At 39.4% G+C, this 26,503-nt stretch overlaps 1 protein-coding gene across 1 annotated transcript in view; it reads right to left on the reverse strand.

Annotated features, from left to right (window-relative positions):
• Positions 1–26,503, reverse strand: part of mbo (Nuclear pore complex protein Nup88) — a 69,456-nt gene that overhangs the window by 29,804 nt on the left and 13,149 nt on the right. The gene's annotated exons all lie outside the window — the stretch shown is intronic.

Consider the following 26,503-nt stretch of genomic DNA (forward strand, 5'->3'; position numbering starts at 1 on the left):
AAATTCCGGCCTGCACAAAGGAACACAACCGGCGCAGCACAATAGTTGGGCGAAAATTGTGCAGTAGCAGTGCAAGCCTCGTTGACTCGCTGCTTTTAAATGAGCTAGGCACTTTTGAATTAAATCGCAGGTTTCATCACAACTACCACCAGCGATTCAGCCGGCGGAAACAAATTCTTGCGCTTCACCGTCAAACTCGACGGAATGGGTCGTCAACTCGTCAGCTTCTTCACAGAAATGGCCGAATTATGTTCCCACGAATTGTTATTCTCTTCATTATCGCATACAATTTTATTTATTTTTTCTTTTCTAACTTATCAAAGAATTTTCCATTTTTAAAACACTTTTTACGTTGCTTATGAGCGGATTCTGAATTGAGTCGCGGCAATATAATAAATTATTGACCTGATCTCAAAGCATCTGAGAATATGTTTGAATAAGGCTTGAATACTTTATTTTATAAAGAGGTTTGAGAAAACCAAACAACTAGAGACACGAAGAGCTAAAATATACCTGAAAGAAATGTTTGAAAAAATCCAGGGAAAACAAGCGCAACCAGATTTCTGCTGCGAGTACGAAGTAATGAAAATTAGATTTTACACGAATGCATAATTGAATCCAATTTATCCCGGCTGATACAAGACATAAAAACAGTCGGTTTATTCTCCGGCGCAGTAAAAACAGAGGAAATTTTAATATGCCCAGCTTAAAAAATCTAATTACCGGCAGACGGTTATTTTTTAATTAGCCCTTCAAGCGCAAAATATCACAATGCCTGTCCGATAAAACCCCTTTTCTTATTCACCAGCGAAAAAGTCGGCCGCTGGGAGTAATTACTGAAATACTTTCTTTCCTCCACACCAAGTGCAGTACAAAACAAGCTTGCACATTTTTATGAGAGCTACCCACTTGGAAATTGCTTCCGATTCAGGCTTGGTTTGAAAGGGGAGAAGAACGTGGGTGCGTGTGTGTCGTTAATTCACAGCATTCGGAGGCGAGTGCTGCACAAAACATAGGCAATAAAATTTTTTCTTGACAATCGAGAGCGTTTAAAAATGAAATGCTTAAAACTCATTAACAAACCATTCTGTTGCTTGGCCTTATTAAACATTTCAATTTAGCAGCTCAAAATCACATGAAGTTAAGATACATATTTTCTTTCATTAAAAGCGGTGTGTCATTTGTGCGTAAATATTGCATTATTAAATTTACTGCTGTTGTTTCATTTGCGCGTGCATTGTTTCAATTTCATAATTTTTGCTCTGTCTTCCAACTTAAACACAACGTTTGCAGCTAAATTAGCCAAGTACAAGTCAACCAGAATGCTCGGGGTAAGTGTAAAATAATTTCCTCAAGTTTTTTACGTTAGTGTATTGATAATAATTGGTTAAATATTGTCGCGCAGCTGATTTCCCTGTAAATTCTTAAGCGAACCTTCACACACAAATTCTCACAAACATTTAAATTGAAACGTAAAGAATTTAACATCACGAACACAATTACGATCAACCAGTAAAAATTATTAATATCAAAATGAGATTGATGTGATATATCATAACATTGTTTTCCTTCAAATTAAAATCACGAAGAAAAGTATTCTGCATAATGCATAATATTCTGCATATATTATATATATTTGTTGTTGAACAGGATGAGTGTTAAGTTTATAGTCAGCAACCCAAAAATGACTTATTTTTTCGAGAGATAGATTTGCGGTAGCTTAATATCAATAATTTATAACGCGGTCCATTTAAATTAAGCAATATTCCGGATTAGGTTGATGGTTCAATTTAAAATAGGAGCGAAGCAGCAGTTTCGCCCCCGCTCGACGGCATTTCCCCCGCACCCTAAAAGCTATGGGTTTCGCTTAATTTTAAAAATGACGGCCATTTTTCACGTTTAATGAAACGGTGTAATGAGCAAAAGCGGGCTTTTTGCAGAAAAGAAGCACAAGGGCTGGCTGCTTTTTCTTCAATTCCATATTCATTCTTCTGAGTTCACTTCAGTACTGTGTGGCCCGCGGAGAAAAAATGAGCGTATAAATTACTATCCAGTTACAAATTGGTGCTGTGGCGATGCCTTGTGCTCGGCAGAGAGCAAAGGGAACAACACGCGCGCGCGCCACACTTATTGCCGCCTTTTGCCCAACACATTTATCAAAACCCACTACTTCCACCTCCAGGACACTGAAAGTTTGCAAATTTGTCAATATCACGCAAGAGCAACGATTCTTTCTACGAATTTAATCATATTTGACAGTGGAAATATGTTGAAAATCGAAAAAAATGGGGACAATATAAACAATTGATAACAATTTTTACTGATTAAGATACTTTTACAAATATTTCGACGTGATTAGGAACGATATTTTTACTAGATCATTACATTTCTAGCCACCAGAGAGGCAGAACCATAGGAAAATTCCGCTCCGTTTCGAGAGCAAAGAACCTGTTTTTATCCATTTCACCGCCGCCCTCCTTTCTCGCGTCGCGGTGTTATTATTTCCTGGTCAATTTTCCGGCGCCATTATCCGCGGCTGAGAGCGGCGCAGCATTCAATTTGCAGCACGCCGTCTAATATCCAGCCATAATACTCGACCATCAATTTCAGCGGTGAAATTCAGCCGGCGAAAAAAACAGGAGAAAAAAGCGAGGAGGAAGATGAAAATGAAGGTAGATTGCTGGTCGGAAAAGAACAACCCTTACCAATTTTTATTAATAGCCGCGCGCAAGATAGCTCTCTCAGTATGCAAATTGCTTCGGAATGGGGATAGTTTAAAAATAATACCGCGGAGGGAAGCGGGGAGGTGTTCCAATATTATGCCTCTACTTTATGCGCCCGCCTTTTTTTCAACCGCTCATCTGCATATTAAAGTAGATTCGCAAACGTGTTTTAGATGGAGCAACACTTTCCACTACAAATGATTGCTTATGCCAGAACATAGCACTAGAGCTATTTAACACTGAAAAAATCCACATATCAAAAAACTTCAATTAGAAAAGTTTGGTTACTTATAATATATTATGCTAACTAAAAGTAAGAACATTAGAATGGAAAATTGTGATCACTTAATCTGTGAAACTGCAAAAGGTAATCAGCAAAAATATTCTGATCTGCGTGAAAAAAATTTTTAGACACTTGAGTTTATAATTGAATTTTTTGAGGTATATAAAATAAAATGTGTGGTGAAAGATTAATTGCAAAAATGGAAGGAGTTTATCCTCTCGCCTACTGGCAGCATAATCAGGCATTGCATTGAAGCGAAGTACGATGAAATTTCACTCCTCTTTAAGAGAATAACAAGGGGGGAACGGAGTCGATTATTGATTACGACTTAATCACACCTCTCTTTCTCCAGAAAATTATTATTCAACAAGAAGTGAATAATATTGCTAATGACGCAGGGAAAGCCGAGAAAGCGGTTTGATTGCTTCCGTTTGCATGCCGAATTATTTCCCTCTGCCGTAATTAATTCAAATTGAAAAAACTTTTTACTACCCAACTTTTCCCTCCTTCTCGCGGCGGCTGCTTCTTAATATCGAATTTATGCGCTGAAATATTTTTTATTGCCCGATGGGATGAACCAGAAAAGAACTTTTTGTGTGTATTTTTTCTGCCCGGCATTTTTGTTGGCTCTGCAAATCCCGCTGGGAGCCGAGTCATATTGAGAATTAGCATAACAACTAGCGGGAGATTGATTTCTTGATTGTTTCTGCATGAGCAAATTGCCAATAACATTAGCCGGCGCGCTCCGCTTGAGAGAAAGTTTCTTCTGCTGCCAAGGGGCGGCAATACTCCTACCCTCTTTGCATTATTTAAGCCTGTTAAGCGGAGAAATATGGATTAGCCGAAACAGAAATATCCAACTTTTTTAATCAATTGGCGAACCTGATTCAATATTTATAAGATGAAGAGCGGAATGCCGTTGGTAAAGTCGCGCGCAAAAGAAAGTGGAATCATCTTTTCCAATGTGCAAGATTTTGTTACTTATACTGATGTAGGAAGCGTTTTACCTAAAAACAACTCTAAATTAGCTATTTAAAACCTCAATTTTTTTCATTTAATTCATTCACCATACCCAACACAAATAATTTTAAAATTTATCAAATTAACGAACATCTTGTTAAATGATACCATTTTTCATAGTACAACATTTTTTTCAACAGCTGGGATTGGATAGCACTTCAAAATTGGCATATAAGATAGAAGTGTTTTCTTTCATTTGTTAATTTTTTCTTCATTAAAGAGGCAGTGAAATGTTCAAATTAATTAATAAGTATGTAAAAAGTAGTTTATAATTTATTCAATAAAGGGAGAACCGTTGGTAATGTATACATTCTTCAGCAGCTGAGCCAAACTTTTCTGCGTGCGACTGTACTTTGGTATGAACTCGTCAAAGCGCAGCGGCAGCAAACAAATAAATGAAGCCTCCTGCTCTCTCATTCCATATTTAAATACAGCGGCGGAATCTGTGAGATGAGTCGCTGATAAAATTGATTTACAGCAAGTCAAGCGTGCACGGCGCTCACAGAGACAGAAAGAAGCAATCACAATTCCTGGTAGAGTCGAAACAAAGCATTTTTTAAAAACAATCGAATTCAGACCCGGCCCTCTATACCGTGTTGATATTTATGAGCAAAGAGACATCCCTCTTTGATGACTGGAATAAATAAAACAGAAGAGAATAAAAGAAAAATGATCGGATAAAAAGGACAATCTTTATTCCTAATCTTCAAGGATTTTTTTTATTGTCAATTGTTTTTTTGAGGTAAAAATATTGAAATATGAAAATTTAAAATTGACTCATTGTTTTTCAAAGGGAGTAATTTCAAATTTATTTGTTTCTCAATAAGAGAATGATGAACCCTGCTGGCATCAGAGCGCGTTTAACAATTCGACAATGCAGAGAGCTTCTTCTCGGTCTCTTGCTGGGAATTAATAATAACTCTCCGAGGAATTAGCGCTGGAAAGAAGAGGTTTTCCAAAGAGGGAGGGTCTGCGTACACATACGGTGCTATCCACCGCACTACTGGCAACTTCTTCGCTGCGAAACTCCGGTAATTTGCGGCCACGCGTATAATGGATGACTGCTAAACACTAGAGCGTTCGAATAATATGGTCCCTTCTTCCTCCCGTGCTGCAGGCAGGCAACGCGTGCACGCGTGTGTATATATCGTTTATTAATTACCAACACCTTAGAATTATGTGGAGAGCGGCAGTACGGGTGTTAATATCGTTCGTAACCTCCCGCTCTCTCTGCCGACTAATGAACTAAATTATGCAAGAAATTATACGGCGATGGCCGAGGAAATTTACGGGCCGCGGCCTATATTAAAGTAAATTTAAAGTGGTCTGCAAAGGAGCAGTCGGCGGTCAACGAAAGTTCGCTCGGGCAAATTTATCGCGGCCTGCGGTCGACGCTGCAAATCTACCAGCAGCCAAATTAACATCTGACGCAAATATTGAATTATTGCTTCATTAACGCCACGACCGAGCAAAACATTTGAAGGAAAGCCCGTCGCTCTCTAGTTTTAATGCTGCAATTGGGGGAGCAATTCCTAGTTTTCACCTCTGGCCCTCCTTGTTTTGGGTGATTAATTGCAACACCAGCGCTGAGCGTGTCCTGCTCCACAATAGCACTTCGCAACGTGCATTACTTTATACAAACTGGTAAAAGGTGTCTGTTCTACGCATGTTTACAGATAGTTATAAATATGTATGCTAACAATGGTAATCTCTTTTTCAAAATTTAATTTTAATATGCTAACTAAATCGGTTGATGTTCCGTGAGCAATAATTTTAATTAAATTTTATTCATTTATTTCAGTGATATAAAAATATACAAAAAGGCATAATATGTACAAAGCGAACATGTCGCTGAAACGTCGGCAAATCAAAAAGATAGTCGAGAAAGGTCTATACTAAAACACATTCACAACACACTCAAATTTCTAAATTTAATGCGGCATATGTGATGAGTGTAATCAGAATATGATCAGCTATTAAATAGTTTGTTACTCATTGCTCAGTGCGACAAGATAATTATATTACGAATAGTATAGTACGAATATCTTTTTTAATTGAGATAAACTGACAAGGGACAAGGGACTCAAGGGAGTGATAATTATTGTGAGATATTATCGATTTTATTGTTGATTACTAGCCAAAAGATAATAATAGTTGCATAATGAGTATTTTGTTTTATTTTATGACTTCTGCTCTGCAAACAAGAAAATAAACCGCTTTAGAGAAATCCAAAATCATGCAATTTCTTCTAAAACTCCTGCTGCAGTGATTTATATCCACGTTCGAAAGAACAATTTATCATTTCTCACAAGAGATTAGTCCTTGTTCACCTATACACGTGTACGTAAGTATATAATAACAAGGCGTGATGATACTTCCTTGCACTAATATAATTTGAACTAATGCCCGTTCGGGCCGCGGAAAATCACGCGATGGATCACACTCGCAATGTACATAATACAGGAAAAGAAAGAATGTATGTCAATACGTGTGGCGAGGGCGCGTGTGTGTTTGTTTTAATCAGAAGGGCGGCGTGTTGCGGCGGATCACATGATGCATCGCATTACACAGGGGGCACAAACTTGATGGATTCCCGGTAAAGATGGTATTAGATTGGTAAACGGAACACGTGCGGGTCTTTTTTGTGTGGATATTTCTCATTAATTTGAAGTAAAAAATTAGAAGAGTGACTGATATGAGAGGGAAAGAAATGATGATGGGTGTGGGGAGAGCGCGGCCGCACGCGAGTGTCATCACTAATATTGTTTGTCTGTATGAATGTACACCCTTTTGTACACTTGTTTGGATGGATACGCGAACGAGAACGAATAATAATGGATGATTTGTGGACAGCCCGCTTGCGTTTCGTGCCGTGGATTTGCGCAGCCGAAAACGACATATTCGTTAAAAACATTACTTTTGGTATATTTTCACGCAAAATCTGCGAAACAAATGACTACCTGGCAAAATGACCGTAGCCCAATGACGACCATAAAGAAATTACAGTCACTTAAAACTTCATTCGAAAAAATACCCCCAATTTCATGGGTTTGTATTGTTTATTTAGTTTAAATTTTAGAGGTTAAGATGTACAAAAGAGCCTCTGTTTTAATTAATTAGATGAAATTGTTTGCAAGGTTTTAGTTTCCATCATCACTATACGATACAATAATTTATTCTGCATGGTTCATAACATCCCACTCAGATTTGACTGGCGTGCATTTGGGAAACTAAACTTTTCAATTTAAATCGGCAACCTTCAAACGGATTGAAGGCAGCAAAAGTTGAGCTATGAAAGGGAAAGCCGAACTGATAATTGGAAAATCAGGCCCGGTGATGAAGGCCGAAATTCCTGTATGGTTGGATGGCCTGACGTGCCGACATTACGAACAGCTTTTCTGATTCTCACGTCTCCTAAATAGAGGTCGGCTGGGGCGGACGCGATTAGACATGCAAACCGCAATATTGTGCTGTTGTATGTATCGTCGGCGCGCACCAACCCGTTATTATTACTTTCACGCGGCTAGATTCTTTTTTAATTCTGATTAATTGTGCTTTCACCCCCTTGTTGTTTGTGATGGCGGAAGAAGAATTATCCGCGGGCTAACGAGCCGAATTTATAATACGCACTCTCTTGCATGACCTGCAATAGTTAGTACTTGTGCACATGCAGCCTTAAATTAATTTTACACGACGTCGGGATAAATTATGACAAGCTGTAATTGAATGCAACAATGGTGAAACCTGTCCTACACGCGCACAAGGAAAATAGGATTATTCATAGCCAGAGGCACGACTCTTTTCATTTATTTCCTGTTTTAAAACCTGCTGTATGTGGCAGTTGAGCTCGATTTTGAACAAACCCAATTTGAGAAACTTGCTATGATGGTATGTACTTCTAAAATTAAAATTTAGTCTTTTTTAATTGAAATGGAGTTATTACAAAAAATAGAACCACACATGCCATCAAGACATACATAGTCTTGGTCAGAAACAAAATCCTTAGAGCAGCTAAGAAACAAATCGATAGAGTTATAATATCATTGAGAAAATGGTTGCCCTGCTGATCTGCAATAAATCATTTTGAATCTAAAATAATAGTTTTAATGACAGTCGAGGAAAATACTAAATAATATAATAATACAGAACTATAATACAGAACACAATGAACACATCCAATTTAGATACGACGAACATGCCGGAAGCTGGCGATCCATTGGAAACGCGTTCTACTCAAACTCAAATAAACAAGCACATAATAGGAAGTAGTGAGTTTGCTGAACACACAGTCTAACTGGCTGCGTGCGAGTAAGCAGGCAAGGTAATATATGGCCCAAACCAAGGTGTAAAAAGGGTTGTGCGAGCATGTAGCAGCACACACGAGCGAGAGGGAACGAGCCAGGGTTATTATGTATAATTTAGTGGACATTTTGATATACAAACAATCTTTAATGAAATTCTTGCTCTTCATTAATAACACATTATCCCCTTTAGAAAACGTGAATTATGGCGCGGGCTCGCATTGTGCGTATTTTACACCTTTGGAAATAATTCACCCTCCGCCGGCCGGGCGAATGCAGCCATTAAGCGCCGCATTTCAAACGCTCTGATTCTCACTCGCAGCGCAGTGCCATTAATTTCCTAGACTCTGCTTCCACTGCAGCACCTCCGAGAATGTTACAGCTACCATGACATTAGGCCAAATTTAGGGCACATTTAAAACTCAAATCTCTCGTATTCATAATTAATTATATCGTTTACAACCATTTACGTTTAAGTCAAATGAAATAATTTGTGGAAAAATAATCTAGTGAAAGGATTGTAGAACATCAAGAAAAATTAATGAGTTTTCATATTAACCAAAACTATACAGTAGCCAGCCATCAGTGAGTTGATAGCGAGCAAGAAAAAATTGTCTACGTCGGCAGTTTAAATCTGACATCAAATAGGTAAATATCTGACACTAAAATTCTAAAGTTGCGATTCAAGTAGTGCCTGTTAGACGGGAGCAAATATTTGAATGAAATTACACCCCCTTGAGCCAATGAAGCAGGGTGATTAGCTGCCGCGCGAGACAAATTCCTCGTCGGCGAATCTGTCGAGTCAGGCAGGAGGCAAGAAGTTTTAATAAAGGCGGCCAAAAATTGGGGGGCGGCGTCAAAAACGCGCGCCAATTTGCAACAACAACAAAGCTGCCGGCGCTCGTCGACAAAGGCAGGGGTTGCGGGTGTAAAAAGGGTTAAATAAAGGCGGATCCGCGTGGGCTCAGGGGTTGTAATAATGCCTGCTTGCCTGCAAGAAGTTTTGACTGTGATGTCGGTTAATCGTTTCAATAAATCTCCTTCACTTAATGACTTTGACACGTGATGCCGCGTCTTCAGGCGGCTTCGAGCACAGATAAAAAGCCGACGAGACGCAGAGGGACGCCGAGCCTCCGCCTCACCCAGTTATTTTAGCTATTTTAAATGTACCCACTTGATCTGCAATAAAAACCCTCGCCGTCGTAAAATTTCGGCTGAATTAAAATTTACTTCGCAGCCATAAATTAAGAGGACGGAGAAAGGAGACACACGCACCGACGACGCTGCTCGAGAAAACGCTAAATTTCGGTCGGGAATTTGACGGCTAGGCAACCGGCTTGGCGTCTTTGATCGGCGCGCTGCATAACCCGGAATTCGCTAGGGGCCCTTTCTCAGTTTCATTGTCGCACGCTTGGCCTCCGCATTTTCGGCAGGGGCGAAGCAAACTTTTGAGTTTGACAGTAAACCTAAAGATTGAGTCCTTCTACGAATGACAAAATTTTACCGAAACTTAGAATGCTCCATCGTTTTCCTACAAAATCCAACAAGGTTGCTGGTAACGGATATTTTTCATTGATTTTTGGTTTAACAGTGCAAGCATAAGGATGGTAGACACAGAGGATACAAAAATCGACTTGGATCGTGGTTACTTTGCTGTTTTTCGCCAATGGCGAGTAACTAGGAGTCAATTGTCGTATCCTGTCTCTACCTTCTTTGTGCAAACAGAATAGATTTTACTGAAAAACATACATAATATATGTAGTCAGTTTGTTATGGTTCATTTGCATGCTCTTTTACTGGTCCACATCAGGAATAAAAAATTCTATTGATTGGATTCACTTGATTTAATCTCACCATTAGAACCACTCTACGATGCAAACTTAATATATATTTGAAACTATTAGGTTTAGCACGTTGATCAAGAAATATTTTCCAATTTCCTCGCTGCTTCCTGTCACAGGTCTGAAAGTCTGTTATCGCGGTTAAAATTTCTATAGGTGATTAGCGTTGATGGTTGTATGCCTTTTTGCCACTTTTTTGCACAAACCGAGGCGCTAATTAAGGCAGGCGGTCGGAACTCCATACAAAATGCCGTGATTTATGGCTGCGGGCGTCGAACTTTAATGAAGGATTATTGCAGTTTATTCAAAAACGCGGTGGCGCTCGCGTTTAATAAAACGCACCACCGCAAAGCCGTATATACACAGCATAATAAAAAGACCGCGATGGTGCAAATTAATTCTTGATTTATTGACGCGCCGCACCGAAAGCTTCCTGTCGAAAATGCACTTTTCCCACTTTTGCCTGTGCGTCGCGTTAATTCCAGCGCCATAACTCAACCTGTTTGATAGCCGCGCCGGATTATTAATAAATTTTTATATTTCTCCTGCTCCTGCCGCGGTGGCGGTTCGTGCGCATCCCCCTCCACCTGGTTCGCTTGATGAATGCCCCCGGCTGCAAATGCATGCGAATCTTGAGGGAAATGAATTAAAAAGAAAACGGACGCGGCGCAATTGATCATCATCAGCGTCGGGCTCTTTGGCGCGCTTGGCCGAACAATGGCGGTCCTTTGGTCACTGATATCGCTAATTAGTCGCAACCGACCAAGGGGGGTTACATTCCTGGCCGTCCTCTATCAGTGAAACGCTGACTCAAACTCTTTTTAGTGCTCCCCCAGAGATGAATCTGCAAACTTGGGATGAGTGATGGTGGAAACCCATTCTTCTTTCGCACTCCTCGCTGGACTCCTGCCATTGGGAAGCGACATTAGCGATGAAAAAATACGTCTTGTACTGCCGTGAATGCTCAAGGAAAAAACTAATGTATATCCAAAAAATAAACCAGTATTTGATAGATATTAGAAAAAAGAAAGATAAGGCCAGTGCAAACTTTCAAAATCCGATTTAACGATTCCTTTTCTTCATGAAAATGTGTTGTAAGCATTTTTTTCAAATATTGATTAAAATTATAAAAAACCGGGGCAACAATCGATATTTTTTCAGCTCCAGAAGACTAACGTTTGAGTTTATTTTTAACGAATTCAGCTTTTCAAAGTGCAAGAGGAAGAAGCGATTCTCAAACTCTCCTACTTGATGATAATTAAAATAAGATTTCAAGTAAGGAGACTAATTTTCGTTGTGTGAAAAGCGCACAAAATTGGTGGCTTTTTTAAAGGAAATTTACAGTGCTACACGTACCTGCATCAATTTTGTTATTTAATTGATCCTTCGACACTGGTTTACGCAGTGGTGACAAGATATTCTCGAGAATTCGCAAAATTATTTATCATTCCTCTTGAATGGGTTTGAACGATAAATAATTGATGTCATATTTAAGATTTTATGGCAAATATTTCGGTAGAATACCAGATGTAAAAAGAAAGTTAAATAAGCAATGAAAATGAAAGGCGCCACAAATATTTCCTGCTTTGCAGTAAACAATTAGAGTACTAGGTTACAAAAAAAATAGGAAACCCAGGGCCCGAGCAAGACGGGCGACGTCACCCCAAGAGCGTTTCATCGCCACCGCCAAACCGGGTTTCATTCCATCTGGTAATGGGCGGCCGTCGTGCGTCGGGCATATCTGTTTGTTTTTTAATTAGCGTCGCGCTAATTTGGCTATCGCCACGGACGCGAGGCGTGAACATGCGATTTAGACATTAATTCCGGTGTCCGCCTGCCTGCTTGGGTGTGTGCTCGAAAAAACAAACAAATGCGGTCGGTCGAATAATAATATTAAAAATACAATGCATTAATAATAAGAAGAAATACAAACAGGCCGGTCGTAAAAAAACGCAGACTGAAAGGGTGCCACGCCCAGGCAGTGTCTCCATACGCACGCGGACCCGCTAATTTGATCCATGAATTCTTTTAAATCGTTACAAATGAGCTTTTGTTTCGCCCAGCCGGTCAGTTGAAAGCAACATTTGTACTAATTAATACCCTTTGATTTCACGCTGGCTGCTGGCAAACGGCGAAACGAGCGGGGGTGGACGGGGGCACGCTCGCGCGTCCATTAGCGATATTAGGTTATTAATTGCGAAGCCACATCATCTCTCGTCACTCGTCAGCGGCTCGCGGTCAATTCTTTGACGGACACAAGGAAATTGTTGCTTTCGAACCGATTGCATGCGTGACACGCCACCGGCAAACGAACGAGCGCGCTTTGATCAATTACTTTGCCAGCGATGCACCTTACTCTGGCCGACTAATTAAATAACCAACTGACACGTGTACTGCGTCGGTTGGCGCCACGACTGTTCAAATTGGGTTTTCATGCTAATCGTCGAGTGTCGAGAATGAAATGAAGGGCGAGCAAAACGGAACAGTTTGATAAAAAAAATTGGCTTTTAAAGTGGTTTTATAAATTTAAATTTGTATATGATCTAGTTGAGACTGATTATTTTGTAAATGACTTAAAGACAAAATTCTCCCTGCCGGACACACCTGTTTATATTAAATTCTTGGATAATATGATGCATAAAAAACAAAATATTCACCCTAATTTTTACAGTACCCCAGCTATGACAAACAAGAACTGGTGGCTACCCTATTGTAAAGATCGAAGTGTTTTTACGAGATACTCTTTCCATGGTTATCATTTTCTGTTATGTAAAGACAAACGTTTCCATCTAGATGTTTCTGCTAATTGTGTTTGCCAATTCTGCGATGAAAGCGGTATAGACATGTATCATTTCCTCAATTGTAAAAATAATACAACTACCTTATTTCAAGCTGCTAAATATAAGAAATTGCAGTTAAATAATATCGTTATATAATGTACTCTGTGTTGTACACCGTTGGTGTCTAATATAATAAATAATAATAATATAAATTTAAATGACTAAATTTAATTAAAAACCTAAATTTAATTTAAATTTTTGAAATGTAAAAATAAACAGAGTTATTTCAAAGAAATACATTAATACGTGCACATACATTTTAGTTAAAGTCAGATTTTGCCAAATTTCTTGAAGAAATAAATTAACGGTATTGTCAATGATTTTTTTCGCTCGACTTCGACCCCTCTTATCGCGAAATATCCAATGGTGTGCAAATTATGAGGTAAATTTCCCTTCTGGGCAAAGAAATCCTGATTTTCAATAGGGAGACAGTGCTCGCCTTTTGATTGGCATTCAAGCTTTGGAGCCGATTTTCTCGCAAATTTAAACGGCAACCTGGTAAAATTTAAGCTTTTTCACCCAATTTTTAGAGAGTATATATCAGGTAAAGGTAAACAGGATTTTTCACTCTTTTTCTGTAAAGCTTTACTTTAAATCCAAACAATATGATTTTGAGATTTTTTGATAGTTTCTTTTTATCTCAACTACTTGACAAATTAGATGCACTTAAATATCCTGATTTGTACACATGAAATGAACTGCCAAATTCACGAAAATTTTACCGTCCAACTCTTGAGCATTGTTTTAAAATTTAGCTCACGAATGATAAATGCTGGTTTAGGGGAATTGATGCAATAACAATTGAACAAGAAAAATATTTGGAACTTCGTCGAAAATTTCTTGGAAACCATCGGTTTAAGTGAAGTTTTATGGAAAGCATCCGTGATTTATTAGCGCAAGCGAGAAAATCTCTCTCCCGCCTTCAGTCTTGTCTTTAATGGGCGATCTTAATTTTTCTTCCCATTCAAACCTTAGCCGCCACTGCCGCCGTAACTATTTACTTTCGAGCACTTACCATAAATTACATTATCTAAAAGGAGCAACAGCGCATTAATGCAGGCCGCTTTTTCTGCCCGGGCGATACAGCTAACGCGACAGCAGAAAAATGCTCGGTAATAAATATCAAACAAATACATCCCCTTTTACACAAATAATACGGCGCGGAGAAAGCGGAGGAAAAATGAGAGTTATTTTGTATTATCTAGCTGCGCGCGGAGCGAGCAAGGGTAGCACGGTTGACAGTTGGTATTTTTAAGTCGGTCGCCATTTCTCACCGCTCTCACTCGCAGGCTCAATATTATGGTAATACGACTGCCGCCCGCGTGTTTCCATAAAGCAAAGTTATGTTGTCATCAAGTCAAATATTAACGGCGCCCGCGCCGCACAGAAAAAATTTTTAAACGGCATCATTTTTAACCAGCAGGCAACAGACGGATATGAAAAGCGGCCGGAAAATAAGCTAATAATGGCCCGGAGAAAGGGAAACCTGAAATATGACAGGGTAAACACCGCTTTTTCAAATATGCAACCAACAGATGATGACAGAATATTAACAACAGATTTGCTTGAGGTTTCGTTTCTGCCAACATCATAAGCAATAAGTTGACTGTCTGACAACACAAGATGGCCCAGCGTTGATAGTGCTTTTGATGATTCACGATTTACGTTTATTTTAAAGTTACACTGGTTCCGAAAGTAGGTAAAAATCTTGGATTACTTTAGTTACTCTCACTTAGACGAATGAATTATAATTCCAATAGGATAATTCAATATTTAGAACTAAAAACATTTTAATCCAATATGGTCGTGAAAAGTCGATTTTTTGTTTACAATTAGTTAGATTAGCACCAGTGGAAGCTACAAAAAACTTTTCAGTTTTCACGCAGTTGTCCACCCACTGCAAGCCTCTCTGTTGAGTGCTGCTCTGTTTCAATTCACGATTCGAGAGAGAACGGCTTGTTGCAGATAAATAACGGGCTGTCCGGACGCGATCATTACGCTCTCGAGGAGCAAGAGGAACAAGTTGCGGCGGCGGCTACGGAGCATTCATCCCTTTCGGGGGGCCCAATGACAATAATAACACGGCCGGCCACCTCCATCCCCCGCTCCCGCGCGTAATTGTAATCTCTTGGCCGCTCAAGCTCTTTTTATTCAAACAAGCGGTGGCTGTGAAAGAGCGGACCACCACCACTATTATTATTATTCCATTGTTACAACAATGACACTTGATAATATTTCGCGCGAAATGACCCTAAGCCACGGAATGGCGTGACAACGCCTGATGCCACTTGTATCCTAATTTATCTTCTTTTCGCTGCTGTGTGCTCGCGCTCGGATATAAATAACCCATCTTTTATGCCACTTTTTTAATAATGGAAGCAGCGCGGAGGCGACAACACAGAACATCGTGCCGCCGCTGTTTAATTACGTTCACCTTGCAGCCGCGTGTGCAATAAAGAGAGCCCTGCCGACGCTATTATATTCCAATTAGAATAATTTCGGTGTAAATCACAGGCCGGCGACTGCATTATTCTATCGTTTGCGTGCGAAAAATTATTCCAAGTTCTTGGTAAGTGACATTACTTAGGGTCGCGGAATGGAGACTGGCAAATATACTGGAGATTCAGGATTAAAAGGGAGAAACGTGCAGCATTACGTCATGTTACTTTTCATTTGAACTTACTTCATAAGGGCGAATGAATATTTTTAAAGTTGTTGCTTTAAGAAATTTTATTTGCAAAATATGTAAATGTTCTCTACGAAAAAGAAAATAATTTGGATGAAATGCATGGTTTTCTCGGCGTTTCAACTTTCCAAAAATTTTAATTCTACACATCTAAAGGTTATTCAAGACGTCCAATTTTTGTGTTCTGTTGAGGCAAAATATTCCATAAAATTTAATTATCGTCAATAGAAAGATTCTAGCAACAATCCCGTTGTTTGCTGGTTTTGCTTTACATTTAAATTAGAATTCAAAAATATTTTATTGAATTATTGTGAAATATATTTTTAGAAGACCAATTTATTATTAGATCTATTCCCAAAATAAATTAACTTAAATTTATTATTAACAAACATTTATCTGTCCAAATCAAACTAATCTACGTACAAGTGGCATACAAGGAAATTCTGTATGAGACGGTTTCTGTTCTACCACCCGGCGAAATTACAGCCACAAGATGACAAACTAGAAGAAAGTGCAGCAGCTGCTGCCCGACTATATTTCAGGTTGGCGGCTCACGCGCGCGTAATGCCTGTAAGTGGCGAGATCTGTAATTGAAATTCAATTAAGCCATTAGCCCCTGGGTTATGATAAAACACACGTGCTGAGCTGCACGTCGGCAAGGGTTGAAAGGAAACCGAAAGGCGAATAGGGGGCGCCGACTGATTTATTCGGGGACGAAACCTGCCGGTGACACTGCGAAATCGCTGAATTTTATTCGGAACGTAACACGAGTCGAATTTAATTCGCGCTGCGTTATCGTTGCGGTGAATTTTTCATTCCGACCCCCGCTCGCTCTCACAATCAGCGTGGCGTTCATCCCCTGATGGCTTGCCGAGGGACTCATTGCGAAAGTGTGTATTTCGTGTTCCTGCCTCTGCTTGTGATTGATATTAAAAAAGTATCGATTATTAATATCGGAATGAACGGGGCGGGAGAAGCAAGATTATTGGGAGGGTGGAGCAAAGTGAATGCTGCCGCGGGCGAAGTTGATCTTTTGGAATTACACCTCTTGAGAGCGGAATCTTAGCATATAAATAAAACAGCAAAATATTATTATGTAGTTTTGCTTTACAGGGCAGTTTTTTGCGCCTTTGAATTGCGCCTTTGAAATTGAAAAATTTATTTACGTGTAAATAACTATTGAAATGTATCTAGAGCTAATTTAATATGAACGTTACTAAGGCATGACAATATTTCGAATATTTGCACGATTTTATTATTTATAGATTTTGTATAGTTATATATCTTGATATTCATTGTTTCATTCACGAAATAGAGCTCTATCATGAAGCAGAAATAGGAAAGAAAGATAAAAAAAGGAGGAAGTTTTAAGCAACAAGGATGAAGTTCGTTTTAATTAAAATATGGACTATTTTGAGACTTTTTAGAAAGTTGTACTGAGATTTTAACTACCTTTTAGGTTTTCATCTCATATTTTAATCATCTACATTATTAAAACTCAATTAAAAAAATCAGAATAAATTGATGTCAACTTTGTAGTATTACGTTTGTTATTGTTCTCTTTTCTTTTAAACTGAAAGTCCGCCCTCTTTCAGTTAGCAGAGGCTGTTTATTCCTCTTGAGAGACGGCTGATTAAGACGCGGGTGAGCAAAGGTATGGGCGTCTATGCAACGGAAGCACCCGCTGTGACAGGTAATCATTATTGAAAATTGATATCGCCGAATATTAATGAAAAGCCGTCTTAAATTGATGAAAATGCCGCCGCGTCTCCCTCCGTCTCACACACAATAATAACCAACGCGTACTTCTCTCTCTTGCTCTCCGCGAGCGCATTATTTACTTTTAAAAGGGTGCCACGAGCGCCGGAATTTCATCTTCGTCTCCGCGTTATTTCCATTTTTGATTAATGAGGACTGTTTTGTTTATTATGATTGATTAAATATGTCAGATTGAATCTCGTTGGCAAAAGATATCGCGAATGATGTGCTCCTTCCCTCACACTGCCGCGATATTACTTTTGTAATGTGCAGTTGCGAATGCTGTCATTCTATTTCTTGTCAAATCACTCAAATTACAACAAAGTTGAACGTACATGCATTATGCCAGCATCCTCCCGCTTCGAGACAAACAAACATGCTGCATATCTAATTGGCCGATCTGTTCTAGCGAGTTTGTAGATGTGACATTTGTCAAAGTTCATGGTTGAAACAAAACAGTGCGACAATATGCAGAGTAAATTATCTCCCATACTTTCTTTAAGAAGCGCAGTTGACAAATATTTATTGAAGTGCTTATAGTTCAGATCGTAAAAAATACTTTTTTTAATATCTCTGCCATGGTAAAACAAAAACCTCTTCTTGAAAGTTATCTATCGTTTCGCAAGACGAAATTCGGTTCAGCGACTAAAACCAAACACACCCCTTGCATTCTGCGTCCCAGCTCTGGGATTCAAGGCCCTATAGCGTTGTTTAGGATTCCTGACAGGCAGCACTCATTTTTATGCCCGTGACAATGATTTACTTGACAGATATCTGTTGTGCGCGGGCATGTATACGACACACACACGGCACAGAGAGAGAGCGAAAGTGACTCATTCTGTTTCGCCTATTTGTCAGTCCGCGCGCGCGGCACGCGGAATATCAAAGGGGCTGCCAGCCAGTATGATCACGTAGCAAACCTTCCAGATTCATCTCTTATATTGATACGCGCACATTTCTCGCATTCCTGCGAGGACGCCGCCATCAAGTAGCAATGTTGTTATTGCAAAAGCGAGAGTGATTGTTCCCGCGGCTGACGCGCATGCAGCGAATTGCGTGCTCCGCGATAATGACGCGCTGGTGCGGTGGGTGTCATCAAAAAATGGACGCGTGTTGCAGATTAAAAAGATGATAATGACGAAACGCAGAGCACGCACTTGCCGCGCACGCTTTTGATTGCGATCGGCGCGAATGGAATGAGTCGGGCACGTGTTCCCGGATTGATTCGTTCAACTGGAGAAAAGTTAAGAGGGCGCAATCATGAAACGACACAATACATGTTCCGGCGAATCATTTTAATAAAAAGTATCGAAATATTTCATTCAAGATACTGGCTGAATTTAAAGTACTAGAGAGAAAGTTATGCGACCCGCTCAGTACATATGCTTAGCACGTTGCTTACCAAACATAAATTTATGAGAGTAGGTTAAAGTGGAATGATAGTGATTTTTTTATTTTAAAAAATGAAATTTCATGTAAAGTTAACCCTAACCGACCTATTTTTTCCATGTACATCTGACCAAAAGTGCCCCAAAATCCAATTTTTCGAATTTTACCGGCTACGCCCTCTTTTTTTAGCATAGGAAATTAATTGCTTCCGGGGCGAGAAAAATTATGAAAATTTAATAGTGAGACGATAAAAAATAGTGCTTTTAAGTCTTCAAAGAAATTTTTTATTTTTTCAAAAATTGCAGATTTTCAATAGGGGTCTGTGTTTGGCTTCATTAAAATTCACTAGTTCAAAGTAGCGTTAAATACTGCCTAAATTCAGAGAGCTGATTAAATTTCCAGTTTTCCCTCACTCAGCAAAATTTTCTCAAATTTAAAATTTTTGAAAAATATTCGTCTGAAAATTTCAGATGTCCGTTAAAGAGCGTTTAAAATTTTTTTGGGAAAAATCAAAATACCCAAAATTAAGTTAATTTATTCAAGAATCATCTCAGAAAAAATGTTTCTTTCATTTTAATAATTTTAATGATTTTCAGAGGCAAACTCGGACCCTTATGGCTATCAGAGACTGCGTATAATATAAATAAATTTTTTATTGATTTTCAAGGACAGATTCATTGGCTACCATGTGCGAAAATTTCAAATTTTTCTGATAATGAAAACGTAATTAAAATGATAATTGAGTTGCGCGCCGGCCACCTTCTGTAATGCAACCAGAAGCGACGGCGTGAAACGCCCCCCTCTCTTGGCCAGCAGCGCTGGGCGCTGACCAATCAGATTGTTTTTGCCAATTTTCTCCGAAATTTACAGTGCTACACTATGTTTTCTCACATGATTTGGAATCCTCTCATCGAGATCTATCAAACAGCCAGAGTCTTTTTTTGGGGAAATGCGGAATTTCAGAGAAAATCGTGATTACACAATTCCGTTGAAAATTCTCCATTTAAAACAATGCTAAGTTTGAGGCCGATTTTCTCGAAAATTTACAGTGCTGCCTATGTATTTTTTTAACTGTACATGATTTTTTGGACCCAATCTGTATGTGTGTTAAAGGATTTGGCGGGGAAATTCACTATCATTCCTCTTTAAATTGAACAATATTTTCGTGGAATTTGTTATTCAGCTCCTATGGCAAATTAGCTCTAGACTGAAACTCTTATAAATTAAATTAATGAGGATTAATCATCATTACACGCTTCACCAGCCGTGCATTGGTATAGGCAGCTCAATTAGAATAAAACGCGTAGGAGTGTGCGGGAGAAAAGTAATAATATGTATTCGCAAAAGAGTGATCAAAGAAGTCGTTCGAACGAAATGAGAACTCGTTCGTTCGTTTTCACATTTTATTCTGCAGTTCACTCCACCTTGAGCTGCCTCATTGTCACCTTTCATGTGTGCACATCAAAGATTTGTTTTTCTTGTTACAACAAATGCAGGCGAGGTATAATGCGGCACAATAACGAACAAAAGCGGACTGCGCCGCCGAGCCATGATGACACGCTCTGTTTATATTTTAAAATATTGGACTCATTTCGCTCGGTGCGCGCGCGTATCAAAGATATGTAAACACACGCATATCTGCGCCTTTATATTAATTAAAAATCCACGCGCTGACGTCTTCTCAGAAAGCTATACTTTTTTAATATTTCAAATCCTCCGAGAAGACGACGGGAGAGGAGAAAAAAGAGGCAGACAACGGCAGCAGACGGCGTCTCAAAGGATCTTCTGCTGTTTTTGTCTCCCGTCTTTCATCAGAATAAAAGAGGAAAAACGCTATCAATTTGATGCGTACGTATTTGTCAAGCACCCTAATCCGGCTATTGAGGAGCAAATAAATCTGTCCACATGCAAAAATCGTTCCTCAAGGGGAAGCTGCTTCTCATTTGACCTATCAATCCATAGTTTTTTTGTTCTGCTTTGTTTTCTTTTCTGTCTTGAGAAGCAATCGGAATTTGTAGTCGCAGAGCTGGGGATTTAATGGCACTGTTGCCCACTCAAGAAAAAACGGAGAGAAAGGAAGAACGATGAGATGGATTTACTTTCCGTTTCAGGGCAGAACGACTCCCTTGTTTCAGTCTGGCTTACCTGCAACAAAGAAAATATCTATCAGATTTTTTTAAATTAAAAAAGCTGCTAATTAAATGTTTCGTACTGTTAATATTCAATTTATAGATATAATTATATTGTTACAATACTAAATATGGTGAAAAAACTATTTGAATACGAAACAACGGATAGAGCCGCATAACAATTCATACCGCGTGCTGGTGTAGCATGTAAATAATACGCAAGTCCAGATTGTCATCTGCGACGAGCAACTCTTTTTTTGCCATCAAGAGAGTTTTTATTCACGCACACAACCAGAATGGCCAATTTCGCAGGCCGTATATATCCAAATAACAAATGAGCTAATGCGTTTGAAAAATATTTCCCACGAGTATAATTACACATGAAAAATAATAATAATAATATCGCCTACGCCCGCTCTTTCCGTGTGTGTGCCAGAGTGTATAGAAACTTTTTTCGCGGATAAATCATAGAAGGAAATAAACTTCTTGTTCTGGTGGCACCTCATATTATATTGCGGAAATATATCTCAGGCCGTAACACAGGCGGGCGCACGGTATTGGTATTAATCTTGATCAGCGCGCAGAACAATGCAATTTGGAGTTGTAACACACCCGGCAGCGGCGGCTGAACCCATTTCGGAACGCGCAGAAATGATGGTTTTCCTTCGCCGTAGAAAAATCGTCGAAGAGGGATTTGAGACGACTGCAAAGACGCGACCAACGAGAGGCAGAAAAAGCATATTTCTACGTGACAAACTCGCACACACAGCTCGATGGGAGGCAAAATTTTCCCAAACTCCACCACACAAACACCCTCTGCTACATTTTTAGATGCAGATATTTTGTAATAAAATTGTAAAAAAATAGTGTTAAATTATTTATACTGCTTTATTATCAACATTTTATCCAGTTAATGCCATTTAAATATTAGGGAGATCCAAATAGATCCAAATTGAAAGGCTGGAAAGGTCAAAATTTCAAATATTTATTGCAACTTGAATTAAGAAATACTGTTCAGCATCCAAGTTTCTTCAAACAAGCTCTGTCCACTGCCGAGGCTGATTTTCCAGCAGAGCGCCTTTTGCTGTTTTGGCCAGAGCCATTTCCATAAATAAAAAATGAGCCAGACGCGGAGATTTGGTAGCTGCGGTAAATCTTGTGTCATCAAAGTATTAGGCGAGGTGGATTAGAGCGACTCGGACATCATCAAGATTAAAGGTCTTGCGGTGCAATCGGAATTAATCAGATTTGTCTTTGCCGCCTAAATAAGTTAGCAGCTGGGAAAAGCGGCAGAGGAAAGAGAAAGATCGCCTTGAGCGATATTTACTAACTGCGAGCCGCCTAATAAAGGAAACTAATGAAAAATCACGCAGGGGTTTATAGTGACAGCGAAAAGGAGAGCGAGGGGTTGCCAACGGATTATTGGCTGCAGGGGAGCTTCGAGGAGAACATCCTACATTTTTTATGCAGTTGGTCAAACGGTTTTTTTCTTCAAAGGCAACTAGGGGTAAAAACTAGATCATTACTCCTGGTCCTGGGCATCAGATCGATCTGGAGACGTACCTATTGCAATCATGACAAAGCTTGCTGACTCGCACTAAATAAGAATTTATCGATTTTCAAAACAAGCCATTAATTTGTTTCCAGTGACAGAGTTTTTGAATCTAAAACCGGAACTGACAAGTGGCTATATATAATGCAATATCGTGTTTAAATTCATGCAGAGTCAGCGACAAAAGTGATAATTTGAAAAGAAAGATTTTAAAAATCAGGATACTATTATTCAAAGTATGCAAACAATTCTTGTTTTTTTTTTGTTCCTTCATTAAAGTTTAGAATCTTTTTATTATTTTGTCTAGGGACACTTAGCAAACTTTTGAATTGAAAGTAAACAGAATCGAAATTGATTGTTAGGCGAAGAGAAGTTTTTGTGCGGAGAAAGCATCAGTTTGAGCGATAGCGAAATAATGGCAGGCGTCGGCTTTTTCTTTGGCTCCTCTAGTTTTAAGCGTTATTAATGGCCGGGATATTAAGCTAACGATAATGGCCGACTGTTACTACCGCTGTTCAAAATATCGCCGAACGACGTGCTAGAAAAACGGGACGACGAGATGAGCGGCTGGCTGCTGCAGCAGCAACCAAGATGGAGATTTATGCGCTTTCGGGATTGATTGTTCGGCACGCTCGCGCACAATAATCACCATAATTCACTTTTATTACCCGCGCCAGCCAGCCGCGTGATTTAGCTCTCTCGATATTTCAAATCCCGTTTTTATTCATTCGGAAACGGCTTTTGTGCTGACAGCGCGAGCAGATTAACCATCAAACTCATCGGATTAGCGCAAAAAAGCGACAACAGGTCAGTTATGAAATTCGAGAGGATTGGAATGGCTTTTTGGAAATGGATTTCTGTTCAACAGGTGCCGGCAGCAGCTTTGAATGGCAATCACTACTGACGGCAAGCTTAAAAAGTTGAAGCACCCCTGATTTATTTTTCCACTCACCCCCAATCGAGGGTGAGTTTGGCGCCATTATGAAGTCAAGAAAGAACGTCCGGCCTTTGGGGCGAAGCAGGCCCGCTTGCATAAATAATGAATCGAGTTTCACGTGTCAATTTGTTGGAGCTGGGGGAGCGGAACAAGAGGTCGTACATCAGACCCGCCGCAAACAGGTGCACTCGATGCCGACACGACCGCTTGAAAAATTGAATAGCCACTTGACAAGAGTTTACGACGTCACGCCAATCTGGAGAAATTCATGTCGTCGGAAAAGTCAATATTAACGCAAGAATTTGCTGTTAAGAAATCACAGAATAGGTCAAGCGAGATTGTTACTCCGTATTTAATTTTGCAGTAGGTTACGGCATTTACATTATTTGACAAAATGGGAATCAATACTCGAAATTTGTACTTAACCCTTATACATAATCAATCTATTGTGTGAACAGCTTATTAATTTGTGTTTGATATTTATTATTTTAATAAAAATTAATATTAATTATTCAACAATTATTAAAAATGAATACATTTTTATACGTGTTAATATTTATTATTAATAAACATTGATATTAACAAATTATTGAACACGTTGAAAAATTACATTCACTAAAAAAGGCTGTTGGTAAAGGAAAGTTGCAACCCGAATCTGAATCTCATTCCCAACTTCAGTCTCGCATTAGGAGAGCGAAAAATGCAGAGAGCGAAAAATGCAGAGAGCGAAATTAATTGACAATTGCGAGACATGCCTAAAGTGAAATAATTTCTTCGGCTGGGTGCGCTTCGCCGTTTTGTGCGTGGAAACGAATTGTAAAATGTATCTGATGGCAAGAGTGTGAGCGAGCAAGCAAGTTTCGCGGCGCTTCAATTAAAATTCGGGCTCCATTAGAACACGCACCACATTGGCAAATCTTGAGCGGAAATATTCCTGCAGAGGCCGTATCTAGGAATGGTGGCGGAGCTGCCGCGACGCGATATCACGGCCGAGAGCGAATAATTAAAGCAAAAATCCAATATAATTATTAATAAAGATAAAAGTAAAAATATTAATGAGTCGGAAAATTGCTAAATAAAAGCGAGTGCTGCAGTATAGGGCGTATTGTAACATAAAGATAAGGAAGTTTTCGAGGCATTAAAATAAATGATAATTGCCGTGCTATGGAAATTGGGTGACAGCAAAAGCCTCCGCCGGCGCTGCAAAAGTATTATAAGCAAAGCACTATGTTATCGGCTGTTGTAAGGAGATAGCAGCCGGCAGGAGCAAAAAGCGCCGCGGCAAGCAAGGGTTACGCCGAAAGAAAGTAGTGCCGCCTTATATTACTATAGCAGCGTGTAATATGTGCTGCATACTCGAGTGTGTGAGCGTGCATGTGCCAAGACGTTTAAATGGAAGGGACAGACAGAGAAAACGGAGCTGCTGGTGATAATTACTATACAAAGCTCGACAAAATCTTTAATTAAAGCGACTGCTTCTTCTCTCGCAGCCGCACCGCGGCAATTTCTTGTGTAAACAATTTCACAGGCAAAAAATTTTAATGCCCGCCAAATTTATGGCCGGGTGAGAGTCATAACGGCCGAATTCCACCCACCTTTTGTTTTATTTACGAGCAAGCCCCCTTGAATTCGCTGCCGACATACGCCACCGCCGGCCGGTTTAATGAGTGTTCGCGTCTTGCGGTTGGACGAGGGCGCAACCCAAAGTGCGGATAAGGCGAGGGGTCGATGCTGAAGAAGATGAAGTGCAGCTCAGATATGTGTGAAATTCGGCGCCAGCTCACCAGATCGTGCTCAAATGGTGAATTTTTACACTCATTTTGTTCATTACTTCCTGTTTTTATGTTAATATACGCTACCTCTTTTTTTTTGTAAAATGCATTATTAACTTCAATTAAATACCGGGCTCACATTCCTAAAAATATAAACCAACCGATCAAAATTAATAAGCTTTTAGTACGATTTTGTCTATCAACAATTTAATTATAAAATTGTCCTAACATGCACTACTATAAACAAAAAAAAACTTTAAGTCAAAGGGAGAGTGATAACCGGGTTCGATAATCCTAGCCTTTTTTACTGTCGCTCAAGCTGATGAGGCCTGCGGGGTCGGAACAACCACTGTACATTACGAGAGCGAGGTATTGAATGTTTTCATTTAAAATTGTCACTTTATCCATTATAAATTAACGGCGAAGAGCTGAGCTATATTGATAATTTAAATTAAAAACCTCTATGATTATTTTTTATTTTTAAATTGATGTATAGAGCAAGAGCAGCGATCACTATATATAATATTTTACAACAAATCAATCGCTCCTGTTTTGAATGTAATTTATGGTAAGACAATAAACTAAAAAGAATGAGAGTTATCACTTTCCGCACACTCTATTGATATTTTTGAAACAATTTAAATTGTTTCAAACCAAATTTGGTTTATATATACTGAAGTAAGGGAAAATTTAATTAGCATACAATTTGGATCCCAGGAAAAAAGTATTTCATAAAGAGGGAGAAGAAGTGAAATAGTTGAAACTGCAAGTCACAATGCAACTTAAAACCAGTGATAATCCTTTCAAGTGACGCGTCATTCGGACTGCATGAAACGAGCTAACACAATCCAATTTGTAGGCAAACATTCCATGGGCGTTCTCTACCACCATCCGCAGATAAAATATGCAATCCGGCGAATTTCGTCTGCTTCATGGAATTATCAGAGCTAATGGAGCGACGCAATAAATTGCCCGGAGTCACACTGCAGATGCAATAAATTCATTCCGCATATACGTGTACAATCCTAGCAGCGGTGGCGGCGGCAGCCTTAATTCGAAGTAAAGTAGCAAGTTTCAGAACTGGGTGGGAGGTATTAAAAGTCGTCGCGGATATCTTGGCTAAATAATGCTCGCTATGCCACATAATAAGTCTAATAAACCTGCTCTCGCGCAGCTCCCGACTCAATGCTCTCGCTGCCTTTGTGTGTTGGTGTTTGCGAGAGCAGTCGGAGAAAGAGGCGGTAATTATAAAAATCACCCCGCGAACGCCAA

This window comes from Cloeon dipterum, chromosome 2 (genome assembly GCF_949628265.1).
Source record: "Cloeon dipterum chromosome 2, ieCloDipt1.1, whole genome shotgun sequence".
NCBI classification, from domain to species: Eukaryota; Metazoa; Arthropoda; class Insecta; order Ephemeroptera; family Baetidae; genus Cloeon; species Cloeon dipterum.